The sequence below is a fragment of the Eumetopias jubatus genome, unplaced genomic scaffold (assembly GCF_037043125.1).
Source record: "Eumetopias jubatus isolate StellerSeaLion01/CBP00866 unplaced genomic scaffold, mEumJub1_p1.0 scaffold_2, whole genome shotgun sequence".
Taxonomy (NCBI): Eukaryota; Metazoa; Chordata; class Mammalia; order Carnivora; family Otariidae; genus Eumetopias; species Eumetopias jubatus.
The window spans coordinates 112,826,696-112,854,365 of record NW_028274808.1 but is presented as its reverse complement, the minus strand read 5'-3'; the positions used below and the strand labels follow the sequence as shown (position 1 = coordinate 112,854,365).

General features: G+C 41.3%; 1 protein-coding gene across 1 annotated transcript in view; it reads left to right on the top strand.

Annotated features, from left to right (window-relative positions):
* MCUB (mitochondrial calcium uniporter dominant negative subunit beta) overlaps positions 1 to 27,670 on the top strand; it is a 93,957-nt gene that overhangs the window by 37,716 nt on the left and 28,571 nt on the right.

Below are 27,670 nucleotides of genomic sequence, written 5' to 3'. Positions count from 1 at the left end.
ATACTGTACATGACCACTAACTTGATTATAGATTTGAATGGAAGACCTGAAACCATTAAACTCCTAGAAGAGAACATAGGCAATAAGCTTCTCGGCATCAGTCTTGGGGATGATTTTTTGGATTTAACAAAAAGCAAAGACAGTGAAAGCAAAAATAAACAAATAGTACTACATCAAACTAAAAGCTTCAGCACAGCAAAGGAGACCATCAGCAAAAGGGAAAGGCAACCTATCAAATAGGAGGAAATATTTGCAAATCATGTATCTGAAAAGGGGTTAATAACCAAAATATATAAAGAACTCCTACAGCTCAATAGCAAATAAACTATCTGATTTAAAAAAAAAAAAGGGAATCTGAAAGACATTTTTCCAAAAAACACATACAGATAGATGGCTAGCAGGTCCACGAAAAGGTGCTCAGCATCACTAATCATCAGGGAAATGCAAATTAAAACCACAATGAGGTATCACTTCACCTCTGTTAGAATGGCTATTATCAAAAAGATAAGAAATTACAGATGTTGATGAGGTTGTAGAGAAAGGGGAACCCTTCCTTTTGCACTTGTGGGAATGTAAATTGGTGTAGCCACTATGGAAAGCAGTGTAGGGGTTCGTTAAAAAATCAGAACTACCGTATAATCCAGCAATCCCATTTCTGGATATTTATCTGGAGAAGATGAAAACACTAACTTAAAAAGATGCGTGTATTACCTTGTTCGGTGCAGCTTTATTTACAATACTCGAGACATGGAAGCGACCTAAGTGTCCATTGATGGATGGATAAAGAAGAGGGGGTGTGTGTGTGTATATGGTGCATGTATATATACCATAAAGATGTGGAATGGAATGTGCCAATGGAATATTAACCATAAAAAGAAGGAAATCTAACTGTGTCAACATGGATGCATCTTGAAGGCATTATGCTAAGTGAAATAAGTCAGAGAAGGCAAATATTGTATGATCTCACTTGTGGAATCTTAAAAAAAGAAAAAACTGAATTCAGAGATAGAGCAGAGATTGGTGGTTGCCAGGGGTGGGGATAGGGGTAGATAAAATGGGCAAAGATGGGCAAAAGGTTTAAACTTCCAGCTTATAAAATGGATTGTAATATACAGCATGGCAACTATCAATACTGTACTACATATTTGAAAGTTGTTAAGAGTGGATTTGTTTTTCTAAGTAAGCTCTAGGTGCAACTTGGGGCTTGAACTCACAACCCCAAGATCAAGAGTTGCATGCTCTATTGTTTGAGGCAGGCACCCCCTAAGAGTAGATTTTAAAAGTTATCATCATGAGAAAAAAGTTGTAACTGTATGTGGTAGTGGATGTTAACTAGCTTATTGTGGTGCTCATTTTTCAATACATACAAATATTAAATCATGTTTTTTACTTGAAACTATAATGTTATATGTCAGTCATATCTCAAAAAATACCTCCAATATGATGAATAGTAACTTACGAAACTGATAGCTACAGAGGGCATAGACCAAAACTGAAAGTTCAAAAAGGATAGATGTAAAATGGTCAGTGATAGATCCATAGTGTTTTTTTTTTTAAAGATTATTTATTTATTTGACGGAGAGATAGAAGCACTAGTAGGCAGAGAGGCAGGCAGAGGGAGAGGCAGGCTCCCCGCTGAGCAAGGAGCCCGATGCGGGACTCGATCCCAGGACTCTGGGATCATGACCTCAGCCAAAGGCAGCCGCTTAACCAACTGAGCCACCCAGGCGCCCAGATCCATAGTGTCTTGCACTTCTTACTTGACAAACATCTGTGGAAAGAATAAATGATATTTTGATACTTTTTTCCCCTTTAGTGCATATTTCTAAATTGCCTTTCTAATCTATCTTAGCTCCTTTTACAGTGCTCAGGTTTGCTTAAATTGTAACTATTTTCTGCTGGGGAATTTTACATGTTATTTTTACTGCTCTATCTTAGCAATAGGATGTACTTTTAGGTCTATATTATGTATACTATCCTGACTGATGTACATTTTGCTTCTATCATAGAGATTTTGAAAGTCTTGCCAAGTTTTTGGTAGTACCTTACCTCTAGTAGAGTCTATGCGTTGGGGCTGCTTTGTCCACCGCCTCTAGCAATTGTTACCTGACAGAATATGCAACTACGAGGAAATACAGTTCTAAATTTTGTCCTCCTGCCTTTCATCCAGCCCAGCTTTATTTTGCTTTCATTTGGACCTGACACTTTAAACATGTGTGCCTTAGCCTGTTTTGCCAACTTTTGGATTTTCTTGAGTGCAGACTTAATGACTTTCATTTAAGCCACTAAAATTTCAGTGAAGAGGAAAGTGAGAATTCTTCCACTAACCATGCTGGAGGTGACTGGGTGGCTCAGTTGGTTAAGCGTCTGCCTTTGGCTCAGGTCATGATCTCAGGGTCCTGGAATGGAGCCCCCACATTGAGCTCCCTGCTCAGTGGGGAGCCTGGTTCTCCCTCTCCCTCTCCCTCTGCCTGTCACTCCCCCTGCTTGTGCTAGTGTGCGCTCTCTCAATTAATAAATAAAACATTAAAAAATAACCATGCTATTATTTTAATATTTTTCCTTCCAGTCTTTGTACACAATCATGTTCCCACATGATATGTTCTTACAAACATCCCAAAGTCAAAAATACAAAAATATACAATATATTTTGTGTTTTTGTTCTTTTCTCAGAAAGCAAGAACGTTATTAAATTGCAAATGGCACTGCATCTTTTAGACAGTTTGTGATTATGAATTTCCAGTGTTTGGAACATGGGCTTTAATTTTGATCTTTTGATTTATAACTAAAAATATATCTATTCAGTTGGCCAAAGCCTGAATAGACAATTTCATGTTAAAAAAATTCACCCCTCTATGAACCTCTGTTAATCTCCTTCTTTGTTCCAACCACATTGTAATTGCTGCTTTGTAACACTTATATAAACACTTTGATTTACCCATCTCCACTGATTTTGTAAAATAGTAATGTTACAGGCAAATTAATACTGCAAATTTGCCTCAACTTTCTGGCACAAATGTTCGTAAAACTGAGCTGTCGTCTGGCATAGGATCATGGTAAGTGTTTATTCCTTAGTTCATCACTTTTTTTTTTTTTTTAAGATTTTATTTGAGAGCGTGAGCACAAGCGGGGGTGGGGAGGGGCAGAGGGAGAGGGAGAAGCAGGCTCTCCACTGAGCAGGGAGCCCAACGTGGGGCTCCATCCTAGGACCCTGGGATCATGACCTGAGCCAAAGGCAGACGCTTAACTGACTGAGCCACCCAGGCGCTCCATAGTTCATCGCTTTTACTGTTGGCATTTTCGTAGGGCATATTGTTGTTGTTGTTGTCCTGTTTATTGCAGAATGTTTAGCATCTCTGGCTTTGTCCATTGTATGTTTGTAGCACCCACTGGTCAATATGGCAACCAAAAACTCCCCACACATTTCCACATGTACTGGGGGGCGGGCGGCAGCAAAACACAGTTGGTTAGCTGATGCATTGGAAGGTAAGTTTGATGTAAAGGAAATTTAGAAGTGAAAATGTATAGGTATGAAAGTGCTGGTTTTGAAATAGAAGAAATTTGAAGACCATTTGTTTATGCTTTTACACAAATGCAGTAACACTTTGTATTATTTGGATCTAACATCTTTCCAAGTTATCATTATCAGGATACTCTCCTTGTGTCAGTGTTTTCTTGAAAACTGTTTTAATGGGTGCATAATGTATTTTACAGATTCATAATTTATTTAACCCTTCCATTATTATTGGACAGTTAGGTTTCCATTTTTTTGTTATAAATAATATTTTTAGTCTCTTTTTTATAAAGTCTAATCAGATATTTATTAAGTCCACAATAAAGAATATGCAAAGATTTGATTTTCCTACTTTGGACCTATTTTTATACCTACTTTAGATTAAGATGCTCTCAAAAGTATTTGGGGAAGGTCAGGATAAGGGTAGTTTCCCTTTATTCTTTGGAAAAGCCTGGGACATCTTGTTTTCATATGTAACTTCTTGATATGTGTAGCAGCATATGCCTCTGGTCCTTGCACACAATCACTCTGCCCACCTCTTGTTTCAGTAGTAGCTGTGCTGGATCATTTTTTTGCAAATCCAGAAACACCTTCCATTGCTGGTGTTCCTCAAAGTCATGTCCACTCAGTTTTTCTGCATCTGCCCCAATACGTTCTTAGCAGCAAAGGAACTAGGGAGTTTGCTGAGCCCGTGTCCCAAGTGCAGCCTGTAAGGGCAGTGGTGTTAATGTTCCTTCTGTTCCCCCCCCAGGGGACAACCCTCAGTCAGGCTGAATAAACAGACTCCTGTTCTTCAGATGATCAATTCTGGAAAATGTTCTAAATGCTTCTCGTGGGTACTGCTGGCAGAATCAGCCTCCTGTCGTCTGTAGCGGTGACCTCAGTAATGCTCTTCAGATTTGCTCTTCTTCTTTCCTTGTCTCATGCCTTCTATTCTCTGATTCCCTCTTCACCTCCCACGTAAATTACTGTACCCAGATCTGGTCTTAGGCTCTATTTTCAGAGAAACCCAAACTAAGACTCATGTAATGATGGGCTTTTTTGATTACTGTGTTTCCTATTAAATGCATATGTTGCACTTTTACCTAATTAAACGGCAAGTGAGAAAACAGCCTGGTAACAAATTATGATTAGCAAAGATATACAACCGCTGGGCCAAAGTTAAATAGCAACCATAGGGAGAATAAAATATAAGATGTGACTGGAGGGGTGATTTTTCTTATAAATACCATTAATATTTTATTTTTTAAAAGATTTTATTGAGAGAGAGAATGAGAAAGAGAGAGTGAGCAGGAGCAAAGGTAGGGCCAGAGGCAGAGGGAGAGGGAGAAGCAGGCTCCCCGCTGAGCAGGAAGCCCGATGTGGACTCAGTCCCAGGACCCTGGGATCATGACCTAAGCCGAAGGCAGATGCTTGAACAACTGAGCCACGCAGGTGCTCCCAAATATCATTAATACTTTAAATAGCTATATTGTTTAAAAAGTATTTAGAGCCAATGGGGCGCCTGGGTGGCTCAGTTGGTTAAGCGACTGCCTTCGGCTCAGGTCATGATCCTGGAGTCCCGGGATCGAGTCCCGCATCGGGCTCCCTGCTCGGCGGGGAGTCTGCTTCTCCCTCTGACCCTCTTCCCTCTCGTGCTCTCTATCTCTCATTCTCTCTCTCTCAAATAAATAAATAAAATCTTTAAAAAAAAAAAGTATTTAGAGCCAATGGAAAAAGACCACTGCTTTTTCTTGCTCATGACTGACTTCCACGCAGCAAAGAAACTGCATCCTCTGTGAAGCTTATTAAGTTGACATTTATCACTCTTCCCAAACTGATGTACCAGGAATCCCAGTTGGTTCAAAGTCCATTACTGAATATTGAATCTCTCTGTTATGTTGTTCCTCTTGAAATTAACAAAGCTTTTAGGTCATTAGTGGCGTTAGTCTATAATAGTGTTTTGAGCTTATGTTGATTCTGAGAAATTACAATAATAATAATAGAGTAATAGTGATGTCAGTGCACTTAGTGCTAAGGTGCTTTACACACCTGCTTATCCCTAATGCGTGTGTCAACTCTGTGAGGTAGGTACTGTTATCCCCATTGTATAGGTGAGGACACTTGAGGTACCTAGATCCTATAGCTATTGAGTGACCATTTGGATGACGATCCCTGCCTTCCTGACTCAGCTCTGCCTTTAAATACTTCGGGGACACCTGGGTGGTTCAGTCCGTTAAGCATCTGCCTTTGACTCATGTCATCATCCCAGGGTCCTGGGAACAAGTCCCGTGTCAGGCTCCCTGCTCAGCGGGGAGCCTGCCGCTCCCCCTGCTTGTGCTCTCTCTCTCTCCCTCTCTGTCTCTGACAAATAAAATCTTCAAAACAAAACAGAACTTCATACTGGTTCCTCTCTCATCAGTCTCCAGGGCCTCTAGGGATTGACATGACACTCCTGAGGACAGTGCTAGCAGCACTGCTGGCTGAATTCATATGAGGTCAACTACCAAGTGTTCTGTTCCTTTACTTTTTGTGCACAGACCATGCACTGCCAGAGAGATGCCGTAATACCCTCTAACACTAGTGTAAATTTGAATTCTGGAACCCCCCAGCAAGAGGGACTCCTTCTGGCTCACCGGCCCCAGCAACAGGTCAGGAGTGAGGCCTGCCCACATCTCCTGCTGAGTTCTTCCATTGTTGCACATTGTGGGCAGGAAGCAGTTCATCCCTGCACAGTACTAATGATGGTGAGTTATTTCATCAGACTTCTCTTCCTTTTCTCGCCCTTTTACTAAAAGTTACATCATAGAGGAATTTTAGTTGGTTCCCTACACTACTATAATTTATTGTACAAAGTGCTCTAAAAAGCTATTTATGAAGAAACTCAAGTAACTTACTAGATGTAACATGAGAGCAGAGGAAAGGAATGTCTGCTGAGTCTCCCAAATGCCAGGTGTTGTAAATCTCACACGTGCATAAATTAACATTCAGTTTTCATCATAACTAATTCTGTGCACAAATGATTTGATGGCAATAAATTGTATGTTTTTCTTTTTGTTCCTGATCTGAAGAGGTTGGGAGTTGATTAAGAATAAAGAGCATTTATTACATTAGTAACACATTTGTCCTTGTGACTCTTGGTAACTCACAAGCCCTCTTCCTCTGTGCCTTCAAGCAGCTCCAGGTGGTAAAGAGGCAACATGATCCCCAGTTTACACCTGATGTAGCGGGAGCTCTGAGACACTGAGCAACTTGCCCAAGGGGCCAGAGCCTCCACATTCTTCTAGCTGTAAACCATAGCAAATCTGACCAGTTTGGTTGAATTTTTGTCTTTGTTTTTCCATAACTATTAATAGACTGGATTGTTTGGAAAGAAAGAATGAGATGAAGAGGTAAGAATTTAGAGACTAGAAGGAGTATGTTTGATTCTACAGCTGTCCTAAACGATACAGTTGAAGGCACCTCTTAGAGTTTGGGCGGCACAGAGAGTATATATACTCTTCTCCATCTTTATCCTGCATATCTGAGAAAAGATGGTGGTTACCTTAGTTATTTCTTCTATACCATGCAGAAATATTGCAAGATAGATGAATGCTGTGTAGCACTTTGAAAAATGCTTAGAAGAAAAAGTATATGAATTTAAGTGGGCAGTATTGAATTTTAGTATTCTGAGAGAAAAGTACATAATGTTTTGTAGTAGCTGCACACACACACAAGAAATAAAACAAATTTTACCCCTCAAGATTTTACAGTAAGTACGATAATATAAGGGACAGTACATAAAATAGAGCATAATCATTTTATGCTTGTTTCTGCTTAATGACAATCACAGAATTATAATGTCACTACTAAGGTTGTTACCCATCAATAATTAAATCACAGTGGAATAACTTTAGTGTATTTGCACCTCTGCAGTTGATTCATAGAAAACATGAACATGAAACAACATGTAGATTTTATGGTATTATTAATAAAAAATAAAGTTTCTCAATTACGAAGGGAATGTGTGCTTATTATAAAAAAAAAACAAAGAATTGGGAGATAGAAGTCCTTCCCTTTCCACATCCATTGCTAACTAATGTGATAATACATACTTGTTTTATTTTATTTTTTTTAAAGATTTTATTTATTTGAAATGAGAGAGAATGGTAGAGAGAGAGCATGAGAGGGAAGAAGGTCAGAGGGAGAGGCAGACTCCCTGCTGAGCAGGGAGCACGATGTGGGACTCGATCCTGGGACTCCAGGATCATGACCTGAGCCGAAGGCAGTCGCCTAACCAACTGAGCCACCCAGGCACCCTACATACTTGTTTTAAACAACAAAATTTAATAAGGAATATAAAAGTTAATGTTTCTGAAATTTGGGATGAAATATGTAAAGTAACCAAATTATTTATTGGCAAAAAGTTTTGAATGAATGGAAACTAAAAAGTTAAACTTACGAGGAAAGATCATAAAGGAATTAGGTTTCAAAAAGCAATTGTGGGACTTTAAGGATGTTTTAATAGAAATGTCAATATGATTTAAAATTGAGGATCATCTGAGGCATTTGAAAATGAGTTATTATATTTTGTTAAAATACACTCCAGTTACTTCAAGATTAAATCGTATATATGCCTCTGTGGATGCACTCACTGCACCCTAAAACTTAATCCATCATAGACCTTTTCCCACAGTATTAAAATTGTCTGTTTACTCCTTTGTCCCACAGAGTAGGAACTGTATCTTGTTTCCCAGTGTACCTCCAGGGTCTGGCACATTATACAGCAAATAGAAGAAGTACTTGATAAATGGTTTTGGGAAAAAGGAAGAGACACAGGGAGAGAGAAGGCACCTCCTCTTTCTGAATGGAATGCGGTATTTCCATTGAGTGTAGTCAGAAAAATCTGTATTTAGGTTATCTGCCGTATTCCTTTCCTTCATGATTTTTCCAGAGTGCATTGGTCCTCAGTTATTAAAGCTCAGTAGGGATTGAGTTTCAACCTTTTGCTAATTGTTCTTTCAGTTACAAATGAGTGTTCTAGATTAGGGTTCTTGTTGGCCAGTGTCCTGCATTCTGAGGTAACACCCCAAATGAAATTTAGACTGTGCCAATACTGGCTTGTCAACACTGTTTACACTCAGCACTCAGTTCTCCCCTACATTATTTGCTTCTTGACTCATTTTACAGTTTTCAACCATCTCAAATTCCTCCTAGAAGTTTCTTACAGAGAAGATGTAAAATTTAAAGATTTTTCCAGCAGAGAAATTTTACAAGAAAAAAAAATTCTCATCACAATATTTTTCTCCAGTGATGTTCCCTTTAAGGAGAAAGCAAAGGTTATGTAAGAAGAGATTTAGTAAATTTAATATACAAAAATTCAATATTGAGAAATCTTGGTTCTAGTACATAAGTGATCTGTCAATTACTACACAGATAAGTAATTATAATTCTGAATACTTAGACTTAATGAAAAGTTCTTTGAAAGCCAGGATTTAAAAAAAATTATTAAAGGCACTGTGGTCTGGTGATTTTGAAGTCATTGACCTGGGTGTGAACTAGGACCCTGTGACTTGGGCCCTGCAAGTTACTTAACACTTGGGAGTTTCATTAGTGAGAGAGGAAGAAAAACACCTACCTCCTCGGGTTTACTTGAGAATTAAATCATGAAACACAGGTGAAGTGCTGCTATATAGATTTTCAATAGGTAGCACCTTTCTCAACTCTTAATAGTACAGTTAAAGCAATATGGTATATTTGTATTGTCCTGTACCTTTCCTGTGTTAAAATTCACTTTGTGGAAGGCAACAGAATCCACCTCTGACCATCTTAAAAATTCTTCTTAAACAAAACTTGCAAATATTTTCCCCATTCAGTAGGTTGCCTTTTCATTTTTTTAAAAGATTGATTTGAGAGCGTGTGTGAATGTGAGCGGGGTGGGGGAGGTCTCCAGCAGACTCCCCGCTGAGCCCGCTGAGTGTGGAGCCCAATGTGGAGCTTGATCTCACGACCCCAAGATCATGACCTGAGCTGAAATTAAGTGTCAGGTGCTCAACTGACTGAGCCACCCAGGGCCTCACCTTTTAATTTTGTTGATGGTTTCTTTTGCTGTGCAGAAGCTTTGTAGTTTGATGTAGTTCCACTTGCTTATTTTTGCTTTTGTTGCTTTTGCTTTTGTCAGATTTAAGAAGTCATTGCCAAGACCTGTGTCAACGAGCTTACCCCCTGTGTTTTTTTTTCCAGAAGCTCTGTGGTTTAGGTCCTACATTCAGGTCTTTAATCCATATTGAGTTCATTTTTGTATATGGTGTAAGATAGTGGTCCAGTTTCATTCTTTTGCATGTAGCTGTCCAGTTTTCCCAGCACCATTCATTGAAGAGACTATCCCTTCCTCATTGCATATTTTTGGCTCCTTTGTCATAAATCAACTGACCATATATGTGAGATTTATTTCTGGACTCTATTCTCTTCCATTGATTTATGTGTCTATTTTAATGGCCATCCCATCTTTTTCAGATGAAAAACTTGAGGCCCAAAGTGGTTAGTTAGGTGGCTTGTCAATTCATGCGTTCTGCTTCATGAATCAAAATTGGTGCTCAGGCTGTTACCCACTTCAGTGCAGTCTGGAAGATCCAGAAATCCAACCTTTCCTCCGTGTTATCAAAATTTTCACATAGTTGGGAATAAGGATATGTGGAGTAGAAATGAAAGACCTCTGAGATAGGAAGGTATAGCAGATATTGTCCTGAGAAAATGCTTACACATAGTTACTATCATTAAATGGTCACCTCATTTTTTTTTTTTAACCGAGGTATACTGGTCTTAATACCTGATATTTTCTTTAGGAAATCATGTAAATGACATGTTATTTGCCAAACAATACCTATTTACCAGCTCAGCTACTTAGACTCAATTATGGTCTCAAGGGTAGTGTCTGAGTGCTCTGCCTAATTTATTTTCATTTTGTAAGCTAAAGTTTGGGTTTCAAAGAAACAGCTAAAGTAAAAAAAGGGTGGATGCGGTTGTCTACAGCTATGGGAAGTTAAAGCTGGGTTTTAATATAAAGTTAAATCGAAGCTGGCAGAAGTGTTAAAAACCTGCTGTTAAAAAAAAAAAAAGAACCTGCTGTTAAAAAAAAAAAAAGAACCTGCTGTTAATTATTTGTGTTTCTAAGAATTCTGTTTTGAGGAGGCCTGGGTAACATTCACACTTGTGAGATTATACCGAACAAGTTGAAGTGCATTTGCTGTGTTTTATTACATTGTGGTTAAAACAGGCTGATTTTTTTTTTCCTCTACCACAAAACAGATTTTTTTATTTGGAGATACTTGTTAAAGATTGGAGGATAAAGATGAGAAAAGAAGGAAGGACTGTGGAGATTAATTAATATGTGAAAAATAAATGCTAATTTTACATGTTAAAGTAATGGATGTGGGGCGCCTGGGTGGCTCAGTCGGTTAAGCATCTGCCTTCAGCTTGGGTCGTGATCCAGGGTCCTGGGATCGAGCCCTGGGTCAGGCTCCCTGCTCAGCAGAGAGTCTGCTTTTCCCTCCCCCCAACTTGTGCTCACTCTCTCTCTCAAATAAATAAATAAAATCTTAAAAAACAAAAAAGGTAATGGATGAATGATTCCATTATGCTCTTTTGCCAGGGAAGTTAGTTTTGTTTTTTAATTTCTAATAAAATTAACATAGCTCAAGATGTACCACAGCTTTCCTGACCATTATCTCTAAATTTAGTTTTTTGAGATGTAAAAAATTTCCTCAAAAGGTAACAAATTTATCCTCAAATACATCATAATTCTTCGTTTTCTGAGACCACTAGATGGCCAGTATTTACTGGCGTGTATCTGGAAGCATTTTGAAAGAAATGACAAAAGAAGTTTAATTTTTCATTGAAATATTTAGAATAACAGTGTAAAGGTATTGAGGAAGAATTAAATTCACCTCCGTGATTGGGTACAAGGTGATATGCCTGATTTGGGGGGAATTAAAGAGTCTAAGCTTTGCCTCCTTGAATCCATTAAGTAATTTAGGAAATGAATAGCTTTTGTTGGGGTTTGGAACACGTTACCCCAAACTCTGGCGCCTTGGCGACAGAACATACGCATCAAGATCGCTGCTGTCTTGCGACTTTAGTGGGGAGAGGGTAGCGAAGAAGTGAGCCTGATTTAACTGCAGACTGAGCTAAGGAGGAGGAGGAAGTTAAAGCAGGGGTAAGGGACGGGAGTCATGGGGCAGAAACAGTACTGGTGGGGCTGATGGGGAAGGCCTGTTTGAGGAGGTAACATTGGAGCAAGAGCTGAGTGGCCTGGAGTCAGCGGTGCACAGACTCGACGGAAGGGTATTCCAGGGGGAGGAAGTGGCAAGTGCCAAGTCCCCGAGCAGGAATGGAACGGATGTGTTTCTGAAACAGAGAGGAGGCCAGTGTGCCTAGAGAGGACAGGGTGAAGAGAAGAGAAAGAGAGAGTGAAGTCAGGAAATGGGCAGAGGCTGGACCGGGATGGAATTTAAATTTCATTCCAAGCACAATGGTGGGCTCCTGGGGTTTGAGCGAGGGAGTAACAGGACCTGATTTATGCTTTTAGAGGGTCACTGAGGTTATTGTTGGGAGAATAGGTGGGAGAAGGCAGGAGTGGAAGCCGGGAAACAAGTTAGGGGGTAGCGGAAGTACGTAGGGAGGGATGCTGGCGGCTTGCAGGAGGGTGGCCACAGTGGAAATAGAATTTGATTAACTTGGGGTTCGTTTTGGAAGTAGAGCCGAAGACACCTGGTGAGGGATTGTGTTTCTGAAAGGAACGGGGAATGAAGGGTTCCTTGGTTTTGCCTGGAGCAGCTGAGTGGATGGTGACTCTGTTTACTGATGGGGAAGCTGGTAGGGCAGAGAAAAGAGTTTCTGCCTTTCTGCTAAACTGGAGTTTTCTTGAGGGAGGAGGAGAAGAAAGTGAGCTTGCAGATAGGTTAAGAGCCTGGGCCAGGATCCTGCCGGGGGAATCAGGACTTGAACTCTGGCGCTCTGTCTCTGACCTTTGCACCCTCGATTGGCTTCTTGGCTACAACACCAGGGGTAGAGTCTAGGAGAACTGGCATGTAGGGCAGGGCGATAGAGCCGGCAAAGGCTGAAATACTCGGAGCAGCTGTTTGGGACTTACTGCTGAAGAACAATTATTTGTGGGTCCTGGTTGGTGGGGTCCCAGGGAAAACTAAATCCGGTTTCCTTCTTGATCTTCCAGATTAAAATTCAGTCTGTGCTCTTGAGAACCTTTAAGAGCTTAAGTTAGAGCTTTTTCTCTAGGCTAGACGTCTTGTTTACTAGAAATCGGATTTGGAGAACATAGCTGCTTTTGTCTTTTACCAGATTAAAAAAAGAATCCTTTCAAGATGTTCTTAAGGGTTATTTTCAGGCAGTGGATATAATTTTCAGCTACACGGAGGGCCCCGTGTTTCCCCTGAATTGTATAAACTGCACTCCCTGGACTCTCTCGTCACACCGTGGGACTTACTGGAAGAGCTCCCGCGCTTCCCCATCGCACGGGGTTCAGGGCATATCGAGCTCCTTTGCATTATGTAATACTTTGCTCTCCTCTTCGTCTTTTCTGCCGAAATAGTCCATCTCCGGGTGCAGGCCAGTGGCCTTACAGATGGGACCACGCTGGGATGATTGGTGGCAGAGGATGGCCTTCCAGAGGAAGCCAGTCGTGAGATTGCTGCCCAGTCACCTGGCCGGTACACGCCAGTCCGCATGGTTCTGTGTGGTGTGGAGTCGAACACCACACTCCACACAGCGTGGCACTTGATTTGTGGCTTTTGATGATGCGTGACACATTTCTGGTCCGTGAGCATTACGCAGTCTCTTCTGCTTTGGGTCTCAGGGCTTTGTTTTTCAACACTCATACTTCCCTTGTTGACTTTTCTCCCCCAGCACTGGATAATGAGGTAGGAATGTGGGGCACCTGGGTGGCGCAGCCGGTTAAGTGTCCCGACCCTTGGTTTCGGCTCAGGTCGTGATCTTAGGGTCGTGAGGTGGAGCCCCATGTTGGGGGAGCCCCGTGTTGGGGGGGGTCTTTGCTCAGCGGGGAGTCTGAGATTCTCTCTCTCTCTCCCTCTGCCCCTCCTGCTTGTGTTCACTCTTTAAAATAAGTAAATCTTTAAAAAATAAAAGAAAAAGGGAATGTGAGACTCTTTCAGCTCACTGTAGGTCTTTTTTCCTCAGAACACAAGTTACATAATAGAATGAAACCGAGTGCCTGTGGCATGTTTACTAAATATAGTGGTAAATATTGTCATTAACACTTGAGACACAACGCAGGCTTATATGTCTTTCCTTTAAAAAAAATGCAGGACAAAGTGGAGGGGAATAAAAGGAATATGGTGCTAGTGATTAATCCCTTCTCTCTCCGCTCCCACCCCACCCTTCTTTGCTTCGGGATATTGGAGTTGGCCCCTGGAAACATCTCCTTTGGCAGCTGGCGCAGGGTTAGCCTCTGTGAGAAGAGGGACTGGTCAGCGGTGTCACACGGCGAGGTGATAGCCACAGGGATCACTGCCTTCCCAGTTCTGGGTCTTCTTCCTTCGGTGCCAGAACCCCGTGGTCCTCCCACACCAAGCTCAGCAACTCTCGCAGGCCTTCTGCCCACCTGCTGGCTGTTTCTGAGGTAGCGCCAGCTGTGTCCTTCAGCTCAATTCTTCCCACAGGGAGACCTGGCCTCCCGCCCAGCTTACACCCGTAGCAGGGGGCTGCCCTTCCTCAGCCTGGCCCAGGCGGCAGCTCTCCTGCAAGCGTCTGAGCTGCCCGCAGCTGCACCCTCTTCGGGGTGGGGGGGGGGAAGCCTCTCGCGAGTCCTCCACTCTTCTTCAAGTTAGACATGTTTTTGCAGACTGCTAGGAGCCATGGACTGCAACTGAATACAGTACCTCCCTCCAGTCTGGGTATCTGTGTAGAGGGAGGTGAGCACACTTTTTTGGTAAAGGGCCAGATAGTAAATATTTTAGACTTTGTGGGCTACCTATGGTGTCTTGTTCATATTATTGTTCTTTTTTTCTTTTTTAAAGATTTTATTTATTTATTTGACAAAGAGAGACTCAGCGAGAGAGGGAACACAAGCAGGGGGAGTGGGAGAGGGAGAAGCAGGCTTCCCGATGAGCAGGGAGCCCGATGTGGGGCTCGATCCCAGGACCCTGGGATCAGGACCTGAGCCGAAGGTAGATGCTTAATGAGCGAGCCACCCAGGCGCCCCTCTTCTTCTTCTTTTTTAAATCAACCTTTTGCAAATGTGTAAAAAAAAAAAAAAAATTTAGCTCATGGGCTGTAGTTTCTTGACCCCTTGGTTTAGAGGATGAGTAAAGAAGGGTCTCAGGTTTCAAGACTAGAGAAGTGTTAAGGAAAACAGACATCTGAATTTTAGACTTATGATAGATTTTTGCATAACAAATCACCCCCGAGCTTAGGGACTTAAAACCATACTAGTTTATTAACCTTCATGATTTCTGTGGGGCAGGAATTGGGGGGCAGCGCGGCTGGGTGGCTGTAGCTGAATCTTGCTACATTGAAAATGAAAGAAATCTAAAATCTACTGAGCTTTTACTACACTGAAAATAGTGAGGTTCTGTTATGAAAAACTATGCTGTTTGACCTACGACAGATCAAAATTAAACTCAGTTATACTTTCTTAAATCCCTTATTTCATCTTTCCCGCATAAAGCCCCATCTGTTCTCTGTTCTGCATTCCTTCTTTGTGAAGGCCTGCTTCCTGTCTTTTGGCTCTGCTGACCTTCTACCCAGACACCTTCCCCCCTCTTTTCTTCCTTTATGCTCCCACACATCTTCAAGGTCCAGCAGGCGGCCAGGGTATTCGATGAATTCTTTTCCTCTTCTGAGCAGTTTGCACATGGATCTGCCCCATGTCCCTTGGTGACAATTACCTTTTTTCCTTCTGAGGTTGTATTTTCTACACAGCCAGAGGGCTGGCTTCTTGAAGGCACAGACCGTCTTCTGTTCCTCCGTTGGTCCCTCCCATGGTCCTTAGTCATCTTCACGCCGCCATTATGTGTGAGATTAGTTGTCACTGGTTTGCATGTTATGGTTTCAGTGAACCACCTTTAAACAAAATAATCTTTCCTATGTTAATTAGATCTTAATGGCAGTTTCCTTTTTGTTTTCTCTTTGTCCTAAAAAAAAAATACTACCGGATGTCAGTGGACCTAAAAGGGCATCTTGCCATAAGGTGTGTTCTGCCATATACTGTTTTCGGAGGGGAATGAGTAGTGATGATTTTTTTTTTTAGTTGGTTTGTGTATTTTACCTGTTTGAGTCTTCTTGTCAGTCCTGTCATTTTCAGTCTCTGTGTTAGCACTATTTTGGTAGGAGTCAGGGTGTGGTGGCTCAGTGAACGTCAGGCCCTGTGACTGGTCCTCCCAAAGAATGACTATGAGACTATGATGTAGGCAGAAAGGTGTGAGGTTAGAAGGAGATATAAGGACACTGATGAGATAGGAATCCATTGTATTTTAGGAAAGAGTCTAAAATGAAATATTATAAATTTATAACATTAGAAATAACAAGTGGAGAAATATCTGTTAAAATAAAACTTCTTTTTAAGATTTTATTTATTTGAGAGAGAGAGAGAGATTGAGAGAACAAGTGGGAAGAGAGGCAGAGGGAGAAGCAGACTCCCCGCAGAGCCCGGACCCCCGACACGGGACTCGATCCCAGGACCCTGGGGTCATGACCTGAGCCGAAGGCAGGCGCTTAACCAACTGAGCCACCCAGGCGCCCTGTTAAAATAAAATTTAAATCATCCTGGCTTTCAGTTAAAGTCTTTTGTTTGGCATTTATTAGAACAGGACCTAATGTTTTATAAGGAATTTTTTATAAGGAATTTTTAAAAGAAACTTATTAAACATGAGTCCTTAAGTATGCCTGCAGAGGAATAAATTTATAAGTACTTGATGTGTTGGTTTGCTGGACTGGAGGAGAGTTACCAACTGCTACCCCGTGTGGCTTTCAGCCCTCTATCATCTTAGACACCCAGGCATCAAAGCCAGGAAGACAGCTTTGTTAGTACCATCTGGCTCTACCTCTGGGGTTCGATTCCATTCCTTTGAGATAATTCTTTTTTTTTTTTTTTAAAGAATTTATTTATCTGGGAGAGAGAAAATGAGCACGAGAGCAGTGGGGAGGGGCAGAGGAAGAGGGAGAAGCAGGCTCCCCGCTGAGCAGAGAGTCCGATGCAGGGCTCCATCCCAGGACCCTGAGATCACGACCTGAGCCGAAAGCAGACGCTTAACCCACTGAGCCACATAGGCGCCCCTCCTTTGACATAATTCTTGATAATAATTGGCTTAGATTAGGAGCAAAAAAAAATAAGTAATTGGCTCAGGTATGTTCTTACCTGAAAGGCACTTCCCATGTAAAGTTTTCCTTCTTATTTTTATCTCGGGCTCTGTTACACTTCATTTTTTCTCTCCACTATCATACTTACTCTCACGGGATTATTCCTGTCCTAAGCGTTATTGGAAGGAATTCTCACAAAGGAGAATTGAAATCGCAGTTCAAGAGTCCAGTTCAGATTTAGCTGAGAAACTTAAGAATATTCGTATAGGAAGTACGTTGTCCATAAGTTTAATGGCTTTTCACAGCGTGAACATACCTATGAGCGAGAAACAGAATATTACCAGACCCTAGAAGCCCCTTGTGCTCTCTTTTAGTCTCTGCCTAAACCTGGAAGTATAACCATCATCCTGCCTCTCCAGTGCCATAGATTACTTGCGCCTATTGTTGGAATTTATATGAATGGAATCTTAGAGCATACACGTTTTTGTACTTTTTGCTTAATATGTTTGTGAGACTTGTTGCATTGTTGTAATATTCCTTCTGATGAATATACCTGTTTGTTGCACTGATGATTTGTGTAGTTTTCAGGTTTTGCTTATAAAGAGTGCTTCTATGAATGTACTTTTGTCTTTTGGGCACATATGTAGTTATTTCTCTTGATTTATACCCAAGAATGGAATTGCTGGGTCATTAGGTATGTTGGTATTTGGAAATACTGCCAGTTTTCAAAGTGGTAGTTTACATTGTCAACAGCAGTGTACAAGAATTCCAGTTTGAACACACAATCACATTCCTAGGATGGGAGCCTGATTGGCCCAACTTGGAGCAGATGTCTGGTCAGTTACGACGAGGGGACTTGTGTGGGGGGTTGGGGGGGTTCAGGGGTCACGCAATACAGACATGGTTTGGGAAAGCCCACCACTGATAGGCTCTAGCAGAAGTAGAGGCAGTTTCTAGAAAATGAGAGATTGTGTGAATTGTGTAGATCTCCTAAAAGGTTTCAACATAGTATTTGCAAATGAGATGCACAAGGAGAGGCTCTGAGTTGGAGGTACAGCTTTGAGTGATCAGCAGAGTAATGTAGTTAAAACCATGTGACTAGGTGAGCGTGCCCAAAGAGAATTCAGAGAGAGAGATGAGAGTGGGTGGTTCATGGTGGAACTCTGGAAAACACCAGCAATTTTAGGATGACCAGAAGAATCTCTCAAGGAGACTGAGAAGGTGTGATCAGAGGGCCAAGGGAATGTGGTGTCATGGAAGCCAAGAAAGAATCCTTGAAAGACAGCAGTCAAAAGTGGTGACTGCTTCTGCGAAGTCGGTGGCTAAAAAGTTTTTACCTAACGGAGGGATAAGGAGGTCAGTGGCCTTCTGAGAGGAATTTCAGTGAAATGGTGGCGTGTAACATGTACAGATGAATGAAAGCTACGGGTAGTAGGGATAACAGCTGTGGCCAGGCCTCTCAAGTCACTTAGCAAGGAGGGCACAAGGGGGTGGAGTTTGAGGGAAGGCGATCAGAAAGTAGCAGAGACCGGAGCATGCTAACCTGCTGATGGGAAAGATCTGGGACAGAAAGTATTCCGACAAGTGCGGTCTCTCTGGTGGTAGTGGGAACGGCTGGGATCCCAGCTCCGGGAAATGTGTTAGCCTTAGGAGGACGCAGAAAGACTTCTTGCACGCCAGCAGTGAGGAAGCAGGGAAGGGTGGTAGCAGGTTGCAAGGTTCCGTCAGTCAGCACTTAGGAGGTGCTCAGTAAATATTGGTTGAATTGACTGAATGACTTAATATTGTCAGGCATTACATCCTGCAGTCTCGTCTGTCAGGTTTTTTGTGCTTTCAGATCTCCAGTGAAAAGAGTTCTGCCGCCTAGCTTAGGTTACCCGGGAGAGCATTTGTTTCCACATTTACCACCACAGAATGTGTAATAGCTTGGAATTACTGCCTGCTAAAGAAATCCGGATGTGTTTCCTTTATACGGTGCCCATCTGTTTCCCAGGAGGAAACAGGCCATGCAGAGATCTTTAGGTGCTTCTGCAGTATGTAGAAGTTGTGACTATAAACGTGTGTACTGACTTCAATCAGTGTGTGTGTGTCTATATACAGTATGGTTATTCTAATATGTATATATTTACACATTAGACCATACATATCCAAATATTACCTTTAGTTTGGGAAAATAGAAAATACTTGCATTGACTTTACAAAATGTTATGACTGCATTTTTGGAGTTGTTTTCAGACCTTGGGCCACATTACTTTGAATGTCTTTATTTATTTATTTTTTTAAGATTTTATTTATTTGACAGAGACAGCGAGAGAGGGAACACAAGCAGGGGGAGTGGGAGAGGGAGAAGCAGGCTTCCCAGTGAGCAGAGAGCCCGATGCGGGGCTCGATCCCAGGACCCTGGGATCATGACCTGAGCCGAAGGCAGACACTTAATGACTGAGCCACCCAAGCGCCCCTTGAATGTCTTTAATGGTGGCAATTGGATGGCTTCAGACAGCCAGGTGTTGTTCGGAATCAACTCTGTTGCTTTACCTCATCCGATTTCCAGTATGTGTCTCACTCAAATCCTTTTAAAGTCAATTACATGACCTAATGATACCTGTGGAATACAACTGCGCAATCCCTGGAAAGGGCAATAATAACGGAGTCCTCACTTGTGGATGTGGGAAGGGCCAACCGTAGCACCATGTTATTGCTGACAGCCCCATACTGGGACTGGTGTCACACAGAGTGCTTTTGTAGCAGGATAATTTAAAGTTGTCCTAAAAAGGCTTCTATTTAGAAGCACTCTGTTTTTATTTATTTTTCCATTTCCATGTGTCACTGTTGCCTTTCAACTAAGAAATTTAAACTGCTACCCTCTGATTTATATTCATTGTGCCCATTATGCTAGTTCCTGCTGCTGCCCATGAAACCTCAGGAGCTCTTCTTCACTCCATGTCGAGTAGTTCATTCTTTTTGCAGTTATGCTACCACTGCTTTTCTCTTCTCCGCTGGGCTAGACTTCTGTTTACACCGTACTTTCTACTTCTTGACACTTGACATTTTCTTAATGCCAGAATGTAAAGTTGGATCACAAAAGACTGCTGTTCTTACTTGAAAGGGATGAAAACGATGAACTAAAAGAAGATTCAACTTTTTGTTCAGTCTCCCGGATGTGTTCGTTTTTTTCCCTCCGATGTGTCATTTTTAAATAAATGGCTTGTCACAGAGTTATTGATGTACTCTCTACTAGATTTTAATACCGAAAGTAATTTATCATTTGTTAACATCCAAGAAAAGCAATATTACTCGAATTAGACTAGATAGGTAAGTTTATTTTACAAAAAAACTGACCCTGTCCCAAAAATATGAACCCTCTGACAGGACTAGTAACTGCTCGAAGTCTCCAGATGGGCCACAGGTGGGATGTAAATTGGAAGAAGAAGTGAGTTTGGGTTAGGCAGTCTTGAAATGTTTTGGCTGTGCACGTGTGGTGGGTTTGTGTAAATTTTTTAGAATGGTCTTTTAATAAAATGCCTCCTGAAAAAGGGTTGTCATAGGCTAAGTATGATAGTTTCTCTTTCATACCTGACAGTCATGTCAGGAGAATGCCGGTATCCTTATAGTTTCTAAATAAGAACTTGTAAAGGGTACATGAGTTTCTGTGCTTGTTTTTCCCCCCACCCCTTATTTTTTTCTTTAAAAAAAAATTCAATTCCCCAGGTAGCCATAGTATTTTTACTGGCATGCACTAAAAAAGAAAAGTTTATTTGACGTTTGACCACTTGTTAATAGGTTACTTCTCTCTGGAAATGATAATTTCAGTGTTTGTCTAACCTGTTGTTTTTAGCATTGTGTTATTTTGGAACAAGCTAAATGCAGTGGGAAGAAAGTTAAGAAACAAAAACCATCTGAGGATAAGTCGTTGATGTGATGCCATGCCCCCTCAAATACAAAGACATTCTCTAACTAAACCACAAAATGACCATCCAAATCAGGAAATTAACATTGGTACATTACCACCATCCAATTTGTAGACCCCATTCAAATATTGCCAATTTTCCCATTAATGTCCTTTATTGGAAAAAGTTGAGACTCACCATTGAATCTGTCATGTCTCCTTCAGTCTGAAACTAACATTCTTTCTTTGACTTGCCACGATTTTGACTCTTTTGAAGATTACAGTTATTTTGTACAATGTCTCTGTTTGGGTTTGACTGGTGTTTCTTGTGATTTGATTCACATCTTTGTTAGCACTTTCACACCTGTTGCATGTAGTCTCTCTCAGGGCATGATTTCAGTTTGGGCCCATTACTGATACTGGTCACTTTGATCGCTTGATTAAGGTGGTGCCTGAAAGACTTACTATTGAACTTGTATTTTGAACTTACTATTTTCCCCTTGGAATTAATGCTTTTGTGTGGAGGCATATTAAAACTATGTATGAGTATCTTGTTCCTTATCAGCCTTTAATTTTTTTCATTTACTTAATTATATCAAAATGGACTCATGGTTTTCTTTTTCCTTCAATGGATTATGATCTGTTACTATCATTATCTTAATGCTCAAATTGTTCTAGATTTGACCATTGAGAACTCCTTCAGGCTGACTTCTGCATCTTTTTGATATGTGTCCCATTATTCATTGAGAACCTTCTTGCTATTTAGTACAGCAAGATGCCTCCGGCTCATTTTGTCCTTTCTGTGTCCCAGCCCTGGAATTAGCCATTTCTCTAAGGAATCCTGGTTCCCTTTAGATAAGAATGGTATTTATAAGCCAAGATCTAGATGTTAGATACCATGCTCGTTATTGGGAGTGTTACTGCTCACAGCCCCTACGGAAAGAGAAGATACACCCATATAAGTATAAAAAATATAAATATATGAAATTTAAATATATAAACACATATGCATTAAACATTTGAATCTTTTAAAATGTTTATATTTATCTTGTTGGTTTTATTTATAGTTTTACATATTAAAAACCATGAACTCCTACCAGTACTTCCAATTTCATTCCAATGCTACAGCATTCATTCTAGTTTTCTCCTTTACATATTGTGGCTTCTTTTTTTGACAGGATAAATCTGACTTCCATTAATCTTGGTATATTTGCTTATTTGATCAGTTTCCCTGTATGTGACAGCCTCTCATCTCTGCCACCACTCCTTCCCCTACATAGATGCCTTCCCCACCTGATTTGGGCTCTCACAGCTTGTTTTGAGCCTACCCTACATGCAGGTTCCTTCTTCATTCCATTCGGGTCCTGCCACGCCACACTAATCCCCCTTCCACTATGCTTAGGCTGCTTTAACCCCATGCTGGCTGCCCCCGTGCAGGGATGCCCTCCAGCCACACTCCAAGTCCGACTCCCCACATTAGCGCCACTCCTCTCCCCCTCCATGAGTGCCCTTTTCAGAAGGAATCCTTAGATTGAAGAAGCATTATGAGTCCCAAGCAGGAAAAACAAAATCACATTTGTACCTGACACAACCGTGGTGAAACTGCAGAACCCAGACGCGGAAAGACCAAAGAAAACCTCAAATTTACAGAAGATGTTTTATTTCTTTCTTTTTTATTTTTTTTTAAGATTTTATTTATTTGAGAGAGCGAGCGATCGAAAGAGAGAGAGCACAAGTCAGGGGCAAGGGGAGGGAGAAGCGGACTCCCTGCTCAGCAGGGAGTCCGAGCAGGGAGCCCGATCGGGGCTCTGACGCAGGCTTGATCCCAGGACCCTGGATCATGATCTGAGCCGAAAGCAGATGCTTGACTGACTCAGCCACCCAGGCACCCCCAGATATCAATATTTATCTGAGATAATAAATGTAAACACATTAAACTCAACAGTGAAAAGGACAGAAATTGCCAAATTTATTAACATCCTAGACTGAGGATTTTACTTCTCATACAAAAGATCTCTTTGAAAACATTACTCAGAGCTGTACTGAGCAAAATTTAACAGAGAAGGAATAAGAATGCAGAAGAAATATTGCACAAGGAAATGAGTAAAGTGCAAGAATAAAAAATTAATAAAACTCAATATTTTATTGTTGGTTTTTGTTCTGTTTTTAATGTAAGCTCTACACCCAATGTGGGGCTTGAACTCATGACCCTGAGATCAAGAGTTGCATGCTCCACTGACTGAGCCAGCCAGGTACCCCAAAACTTAATATTTCAAACCCGGTTTTATGTACCACCTAATGTGGAGTTCTTGTGTGGAATGTGTGAAGCAGGCAAGTAAACTCCTTGGTTGGATAAGTGTTTTGCTTTGAAGCTTGTCCTTGGGTCCATTTGTGTTTCATCATGATTTTTTGTAAAACCTCACCCTAAGCCCTGGAGCTTTCATGATTTGTTTTTGCTTCTTTGTACCTACTCCTCCTCCACCCCCCAAATCAACTACATAGTAGCTCATTTTTATGAGTCTTCTGATTTGTCTCTAAGATTACATTTTAAATCTGCCTAACAAAAATTGCACTTTGTAGCGCACACTGGGCAGTTATCTTAACTAATGCTTCAGTTTCTCTCAGGTACTACATGAATCATCAGTGTTAAAATAAATTTTTCTTTTTGATCTGGATAGTACAGGAAGAGTAGTTTATAACATGACTGAAACAGAACAGAAACAGAAGTAATGCGTACAGCAATTGGCTGGTAACCAGCAATAACTTCCACATGTTGAGGGTAGTATCTCAGCAAGACCATGTTTATATCCCTTCTGAGCCCTTGGCATTTAAGCCATTGTCTGGACTGACCTCAGCAGGATCCCTAAAATTTGTGTGTGTGTGTGTTTGTATATGTATGTATGTGTATCTTCATTCTTCCTTCCTTTCCTCATTCACTCCTTTTTTCCTCTCTTCACTTCAACAAGGAAGTGCTTTTGAGAGCAAATAACAAAGGACTACAACTCATACAGATGATACTAGACTAATTTGTTTGTTACCGAGCATGTTGATCTGTTGAAACATTAGAGTATATTGACTTAAGAACCTATTATTTACAATTAAAAAATTGGTTTCACCATCACGGTATGAATGCAGTTTCTTAAGATTTGTTTGTAATAGAAGTACCTAATACTTTTTCCTCTTGTTCAGACCACTTGTCCCATGAAACTTTTTTTTTTTAAACATGGGTTTCACTAGTGTATAGCTAGTTTTTTTTTTTAATTTTATTTTATGATGTTATGTTAGTCCCCATACATTACATCATTAGTTTTTGATGTAGTGTTCCATGATTCATTGTTTGCATATAACAACCAGTGCTCCATGCAATATGTGCCCTCTTTAATACCCATCACCGGGCTAACCCATCCCCCCACCCACCCCCCCTCTAGAACCCTCAGGTTGTTTCTTAGAGTCCATAGTCTCTCATGGTTCGTCTCCCCCTCCGATTACCACCCCCCTTCATTTTTCCCTTCCTACTTTTTTTTTTTTTAACATATAATGTATTACTTGTTTCAGGGGTACAGGTCTGTGATTCATCAGTCTTACACAGTTCACAGTGCTCACCATAGCATACGCCCTCCCCGGTGTCCATCACCCAGCCACCCCGTCCCTCCCACCCCCCACCACTCCAGCAACCCTCCCAGTTTGTTTCCTGAGATTAAGAGTCTCTTATGCTTTGTCTCCCTCTCTGGTTTCATCTTGTTTCATTTATTCTTCCCTTCCCCTATGATCCTCTGCCTTGTTTCTCAAATTCCTCATCAGTGAGATCATTTGATACTTGTCTTTCTCTGATTGACTTATTTTGCTTAGCATAATACCCTCTGGTTCCATCCATGTCGTTGCAAATGGCAAGATTTTGTTTTTTTGATGGCTGCATAATATTCCATTTATATATATATACCACTTCTTCTTTATCCATTCATCTGTTGATGGACATCTTGGTTCTTTCCATAGTTTGGCTATTGTGGATACTGCTGCTATAAACATTGGGGTGCATGTGCACCTTCGGATCAAGTGTAGAGCTAGTTTTAACAGCTACTGTTTCTGCCTTCCAAGGTCCCCTTCCTTATACTTGGTCTGGAAACAGAGCTCACTACTCCGCACAGGTGCTGGCACAGTGTATGATCACCTGAGCTGGGTGCGGTTCCACATCCTGTTTCCCACAGAGGGACTGTACTGACAGGACAGTGAAGCAGTTTAAAGAATGGGGGCTCCCAGGTGCTAGACTCTGCTCACTTATTAACTGACTTTAGACAGATTACTTAATCTGCTTGTGTTCCAGTATTCTAATAATTAAGATATGGGAAACAACCGGCACACAGCTGTTTACAGCAGCTTTATTGATAATTGCCAAAATTGAGAAGCATCCAAGATACCCTTCAGTAAATTAGTGGATAAGTTGTGGTACATTGAGACAATGGAATATCATTCAGCACTAAAATGAAACGAGCAATGTAGACAATATTATCATCATCAAACTTGCTGAGAGACGAGATCTTAATTATTCCCACCCTGAAAAAGAAATGATAATTATGCGATGTCAAAGAGGTGCTACCTGATGACATGGCAGTCATAAATGTATCAGATCAACATGTATGCCTGAAATTTAAACAGTGCTGTATATCATATTTTCAATAAAAAACTTAAAAAAGAGTGACGCCTGGGTGGCTCAGTCGTTACGCTTCTGCCTTCAGCTCGGGTCATGATCCCAGGGTCCTGGGATTGAACCCCATGTTGGGCTCCCTGCTCCATGGGAAGCCTGCTTCTCCCTCTCCCACTCCCCCTGCTTGTGTTCCCTCTCTCGCTGTCTCTCTCTCTCTCTACCAAAAAAAATAAAATCTTAAAAAAAAAACTTAAAAAAGAAGCTATCAAGCCATGAAGAGACATGGAACCCCCTTAAATGCATACTAAGTGAAAGAAACCAATCTGAAAAGGCTACATTCTGTACGATTCTGACTGTATGACATTCTGGACAAGATGAAACTGTGGAGACCGTGAAAGGATCAGTGGTTGCCAGGGGCTGCAGGGGTGAGAGGGAGGCAGAGCACAGAGGATTTTCAGGGCAGTGAAACTGTTCCGTGTCATGCTGTGGTGGTGGGCACAAGTCCTCGTGCAGGTGCTAAAACTCATAGAATGTACCACCAAGAAAGAACCCTAATGTCAACTATGGACTTTGGGCGAAAATGATGTATGAATATAGGTTCACACATTGGAACAAATGTACCACTCTGGTGCTGGATGTTGATATTGGAGGAGCGGGTGGGATAGGGGCAGAAAGGGATGAGCGTAGATGAGAACACTCTGCACTTTGCTCAGTTTTGCTGTTCTAAAATTGATCTGAAATATAAAGTTGATTTTTGAAAACTGGGGGAGGGGCATGCTGGATTAGCCCCAGAGTCTCTTGTTTACCAACTCTAGCTTTCTAGTTACTTCCTATTACATCAATGCTAAGCTTCTTTTCTTGATAAATTAAGTGATAAATACATTTGAATGGGGAAAAAAAGGATGGGAAGTGATAGTATGTGCCTCATACAGTTGCTAGAAAGATTAAATAAGATTGCATATAAAACATCTAGCTATACAAAGAGGGTGAGAACATTTGAGATGGAGAACAGCACGTGCTATAGGCCTGAGATCTGAGAAACTTGTTACGTTCTAGGAATTGAGAGGTAACCAGTAGGATCAGAGGAACCCAAGCAAGGAAGAAAGGGAATGAGACAAGGTTGGTGAGACAAGCAGCATCTAATTGGCCATGATAAGCTTTTGTTTTGTTGAAGCGTAAAGGGAATTCATTGAAAAATCTTACGCGGAAGAGTGGGGTGATTGTGTTCGCATTTTAAGATCATCGCTTTTGCTGCTTTGAGGAGGGTAGCATGGAGGAGAGCAAGGGTGGAAGCAAGTAAACGAGTTTGGAAACTATTACAGTAGATCATGGTGGCCTGGACCAGAGTATTAACAATAAAAATGGAGAGAAGTGGATAAACTACGCAGGGAGAATGGATGGGTTGATGGAATTGATGGCATCAAGAATGACTCCCGGGTTTGACTTGAGCAGCTAGGGAGATGGTGGGTCAGTTACTGCAGGGGGAAGATGAAACCAGAGGAAGGAAGTTTCAGGCGGTAAATCAAGAGTTTTGTTCTGGATAAATCCAGTCTCAGATGTATATGATTATGTAAGGGGACATGTTAGTCCCCCCATTTGGATGTCCTAGTCTGGAACTTGGGAGAGGTCCGGCTAGAAAGTTGAGGGGCTGGATAGAAAGAAGCCTGATGGTAGTATGTTAAAGAGTGAATAGGAGTTGAGGATGAGCCAGCATAGATAAACTGAAAGTTTTGGCTAAGGAGAGCCTATGAATGGGGCAGTAGCTAGAGGGATATGTGGTTAATGGAGGGTTTGGACCTTGTTAAAGATGAGACACAGCAGATCATATCTGCCTACTGAATCTGTGTTGTGAGAAGTAGTGATAGGAGATGGAGTTAAGATTTTGAGATGTAGAAGATGAAGAGCAGCTGAGGACGGCTTGGCCTTTGAAGAGGAAGGTCACTTGATTGCGGTAGGCAAGGAAGTGATAGTAAGAATAGAGTTCTGTGTTTTTTATGGCAATGGGAATAGTTTTTATGGGATGGGAAGGAGTGCAAAGGGCGAGGAAGCACGCAACAGTGTGCGCTAGTCTGGAAACTGCAGTGCTTCCCAAGTCTGAAATCCGGGGTCGGGAGGTGGGCGGTGCTAGTGATGGTAAGGTGAGACCAGAGAAGTAGACAGGAATCAGCTCATGGCAAGTTTTCTTTGAAAATTTTCTTTGAAATTGTTTCTCTTTCCAATGGATAGCAAAGAGAGGTTTTTAAATCTAGAAATAGTTTGACTTTATATGATTTCAGAAGATTGGAATAGATCTTACTGTGGAGTGGATTGGTGGGAGAAGCCAGTTAGAAGGCCGTTG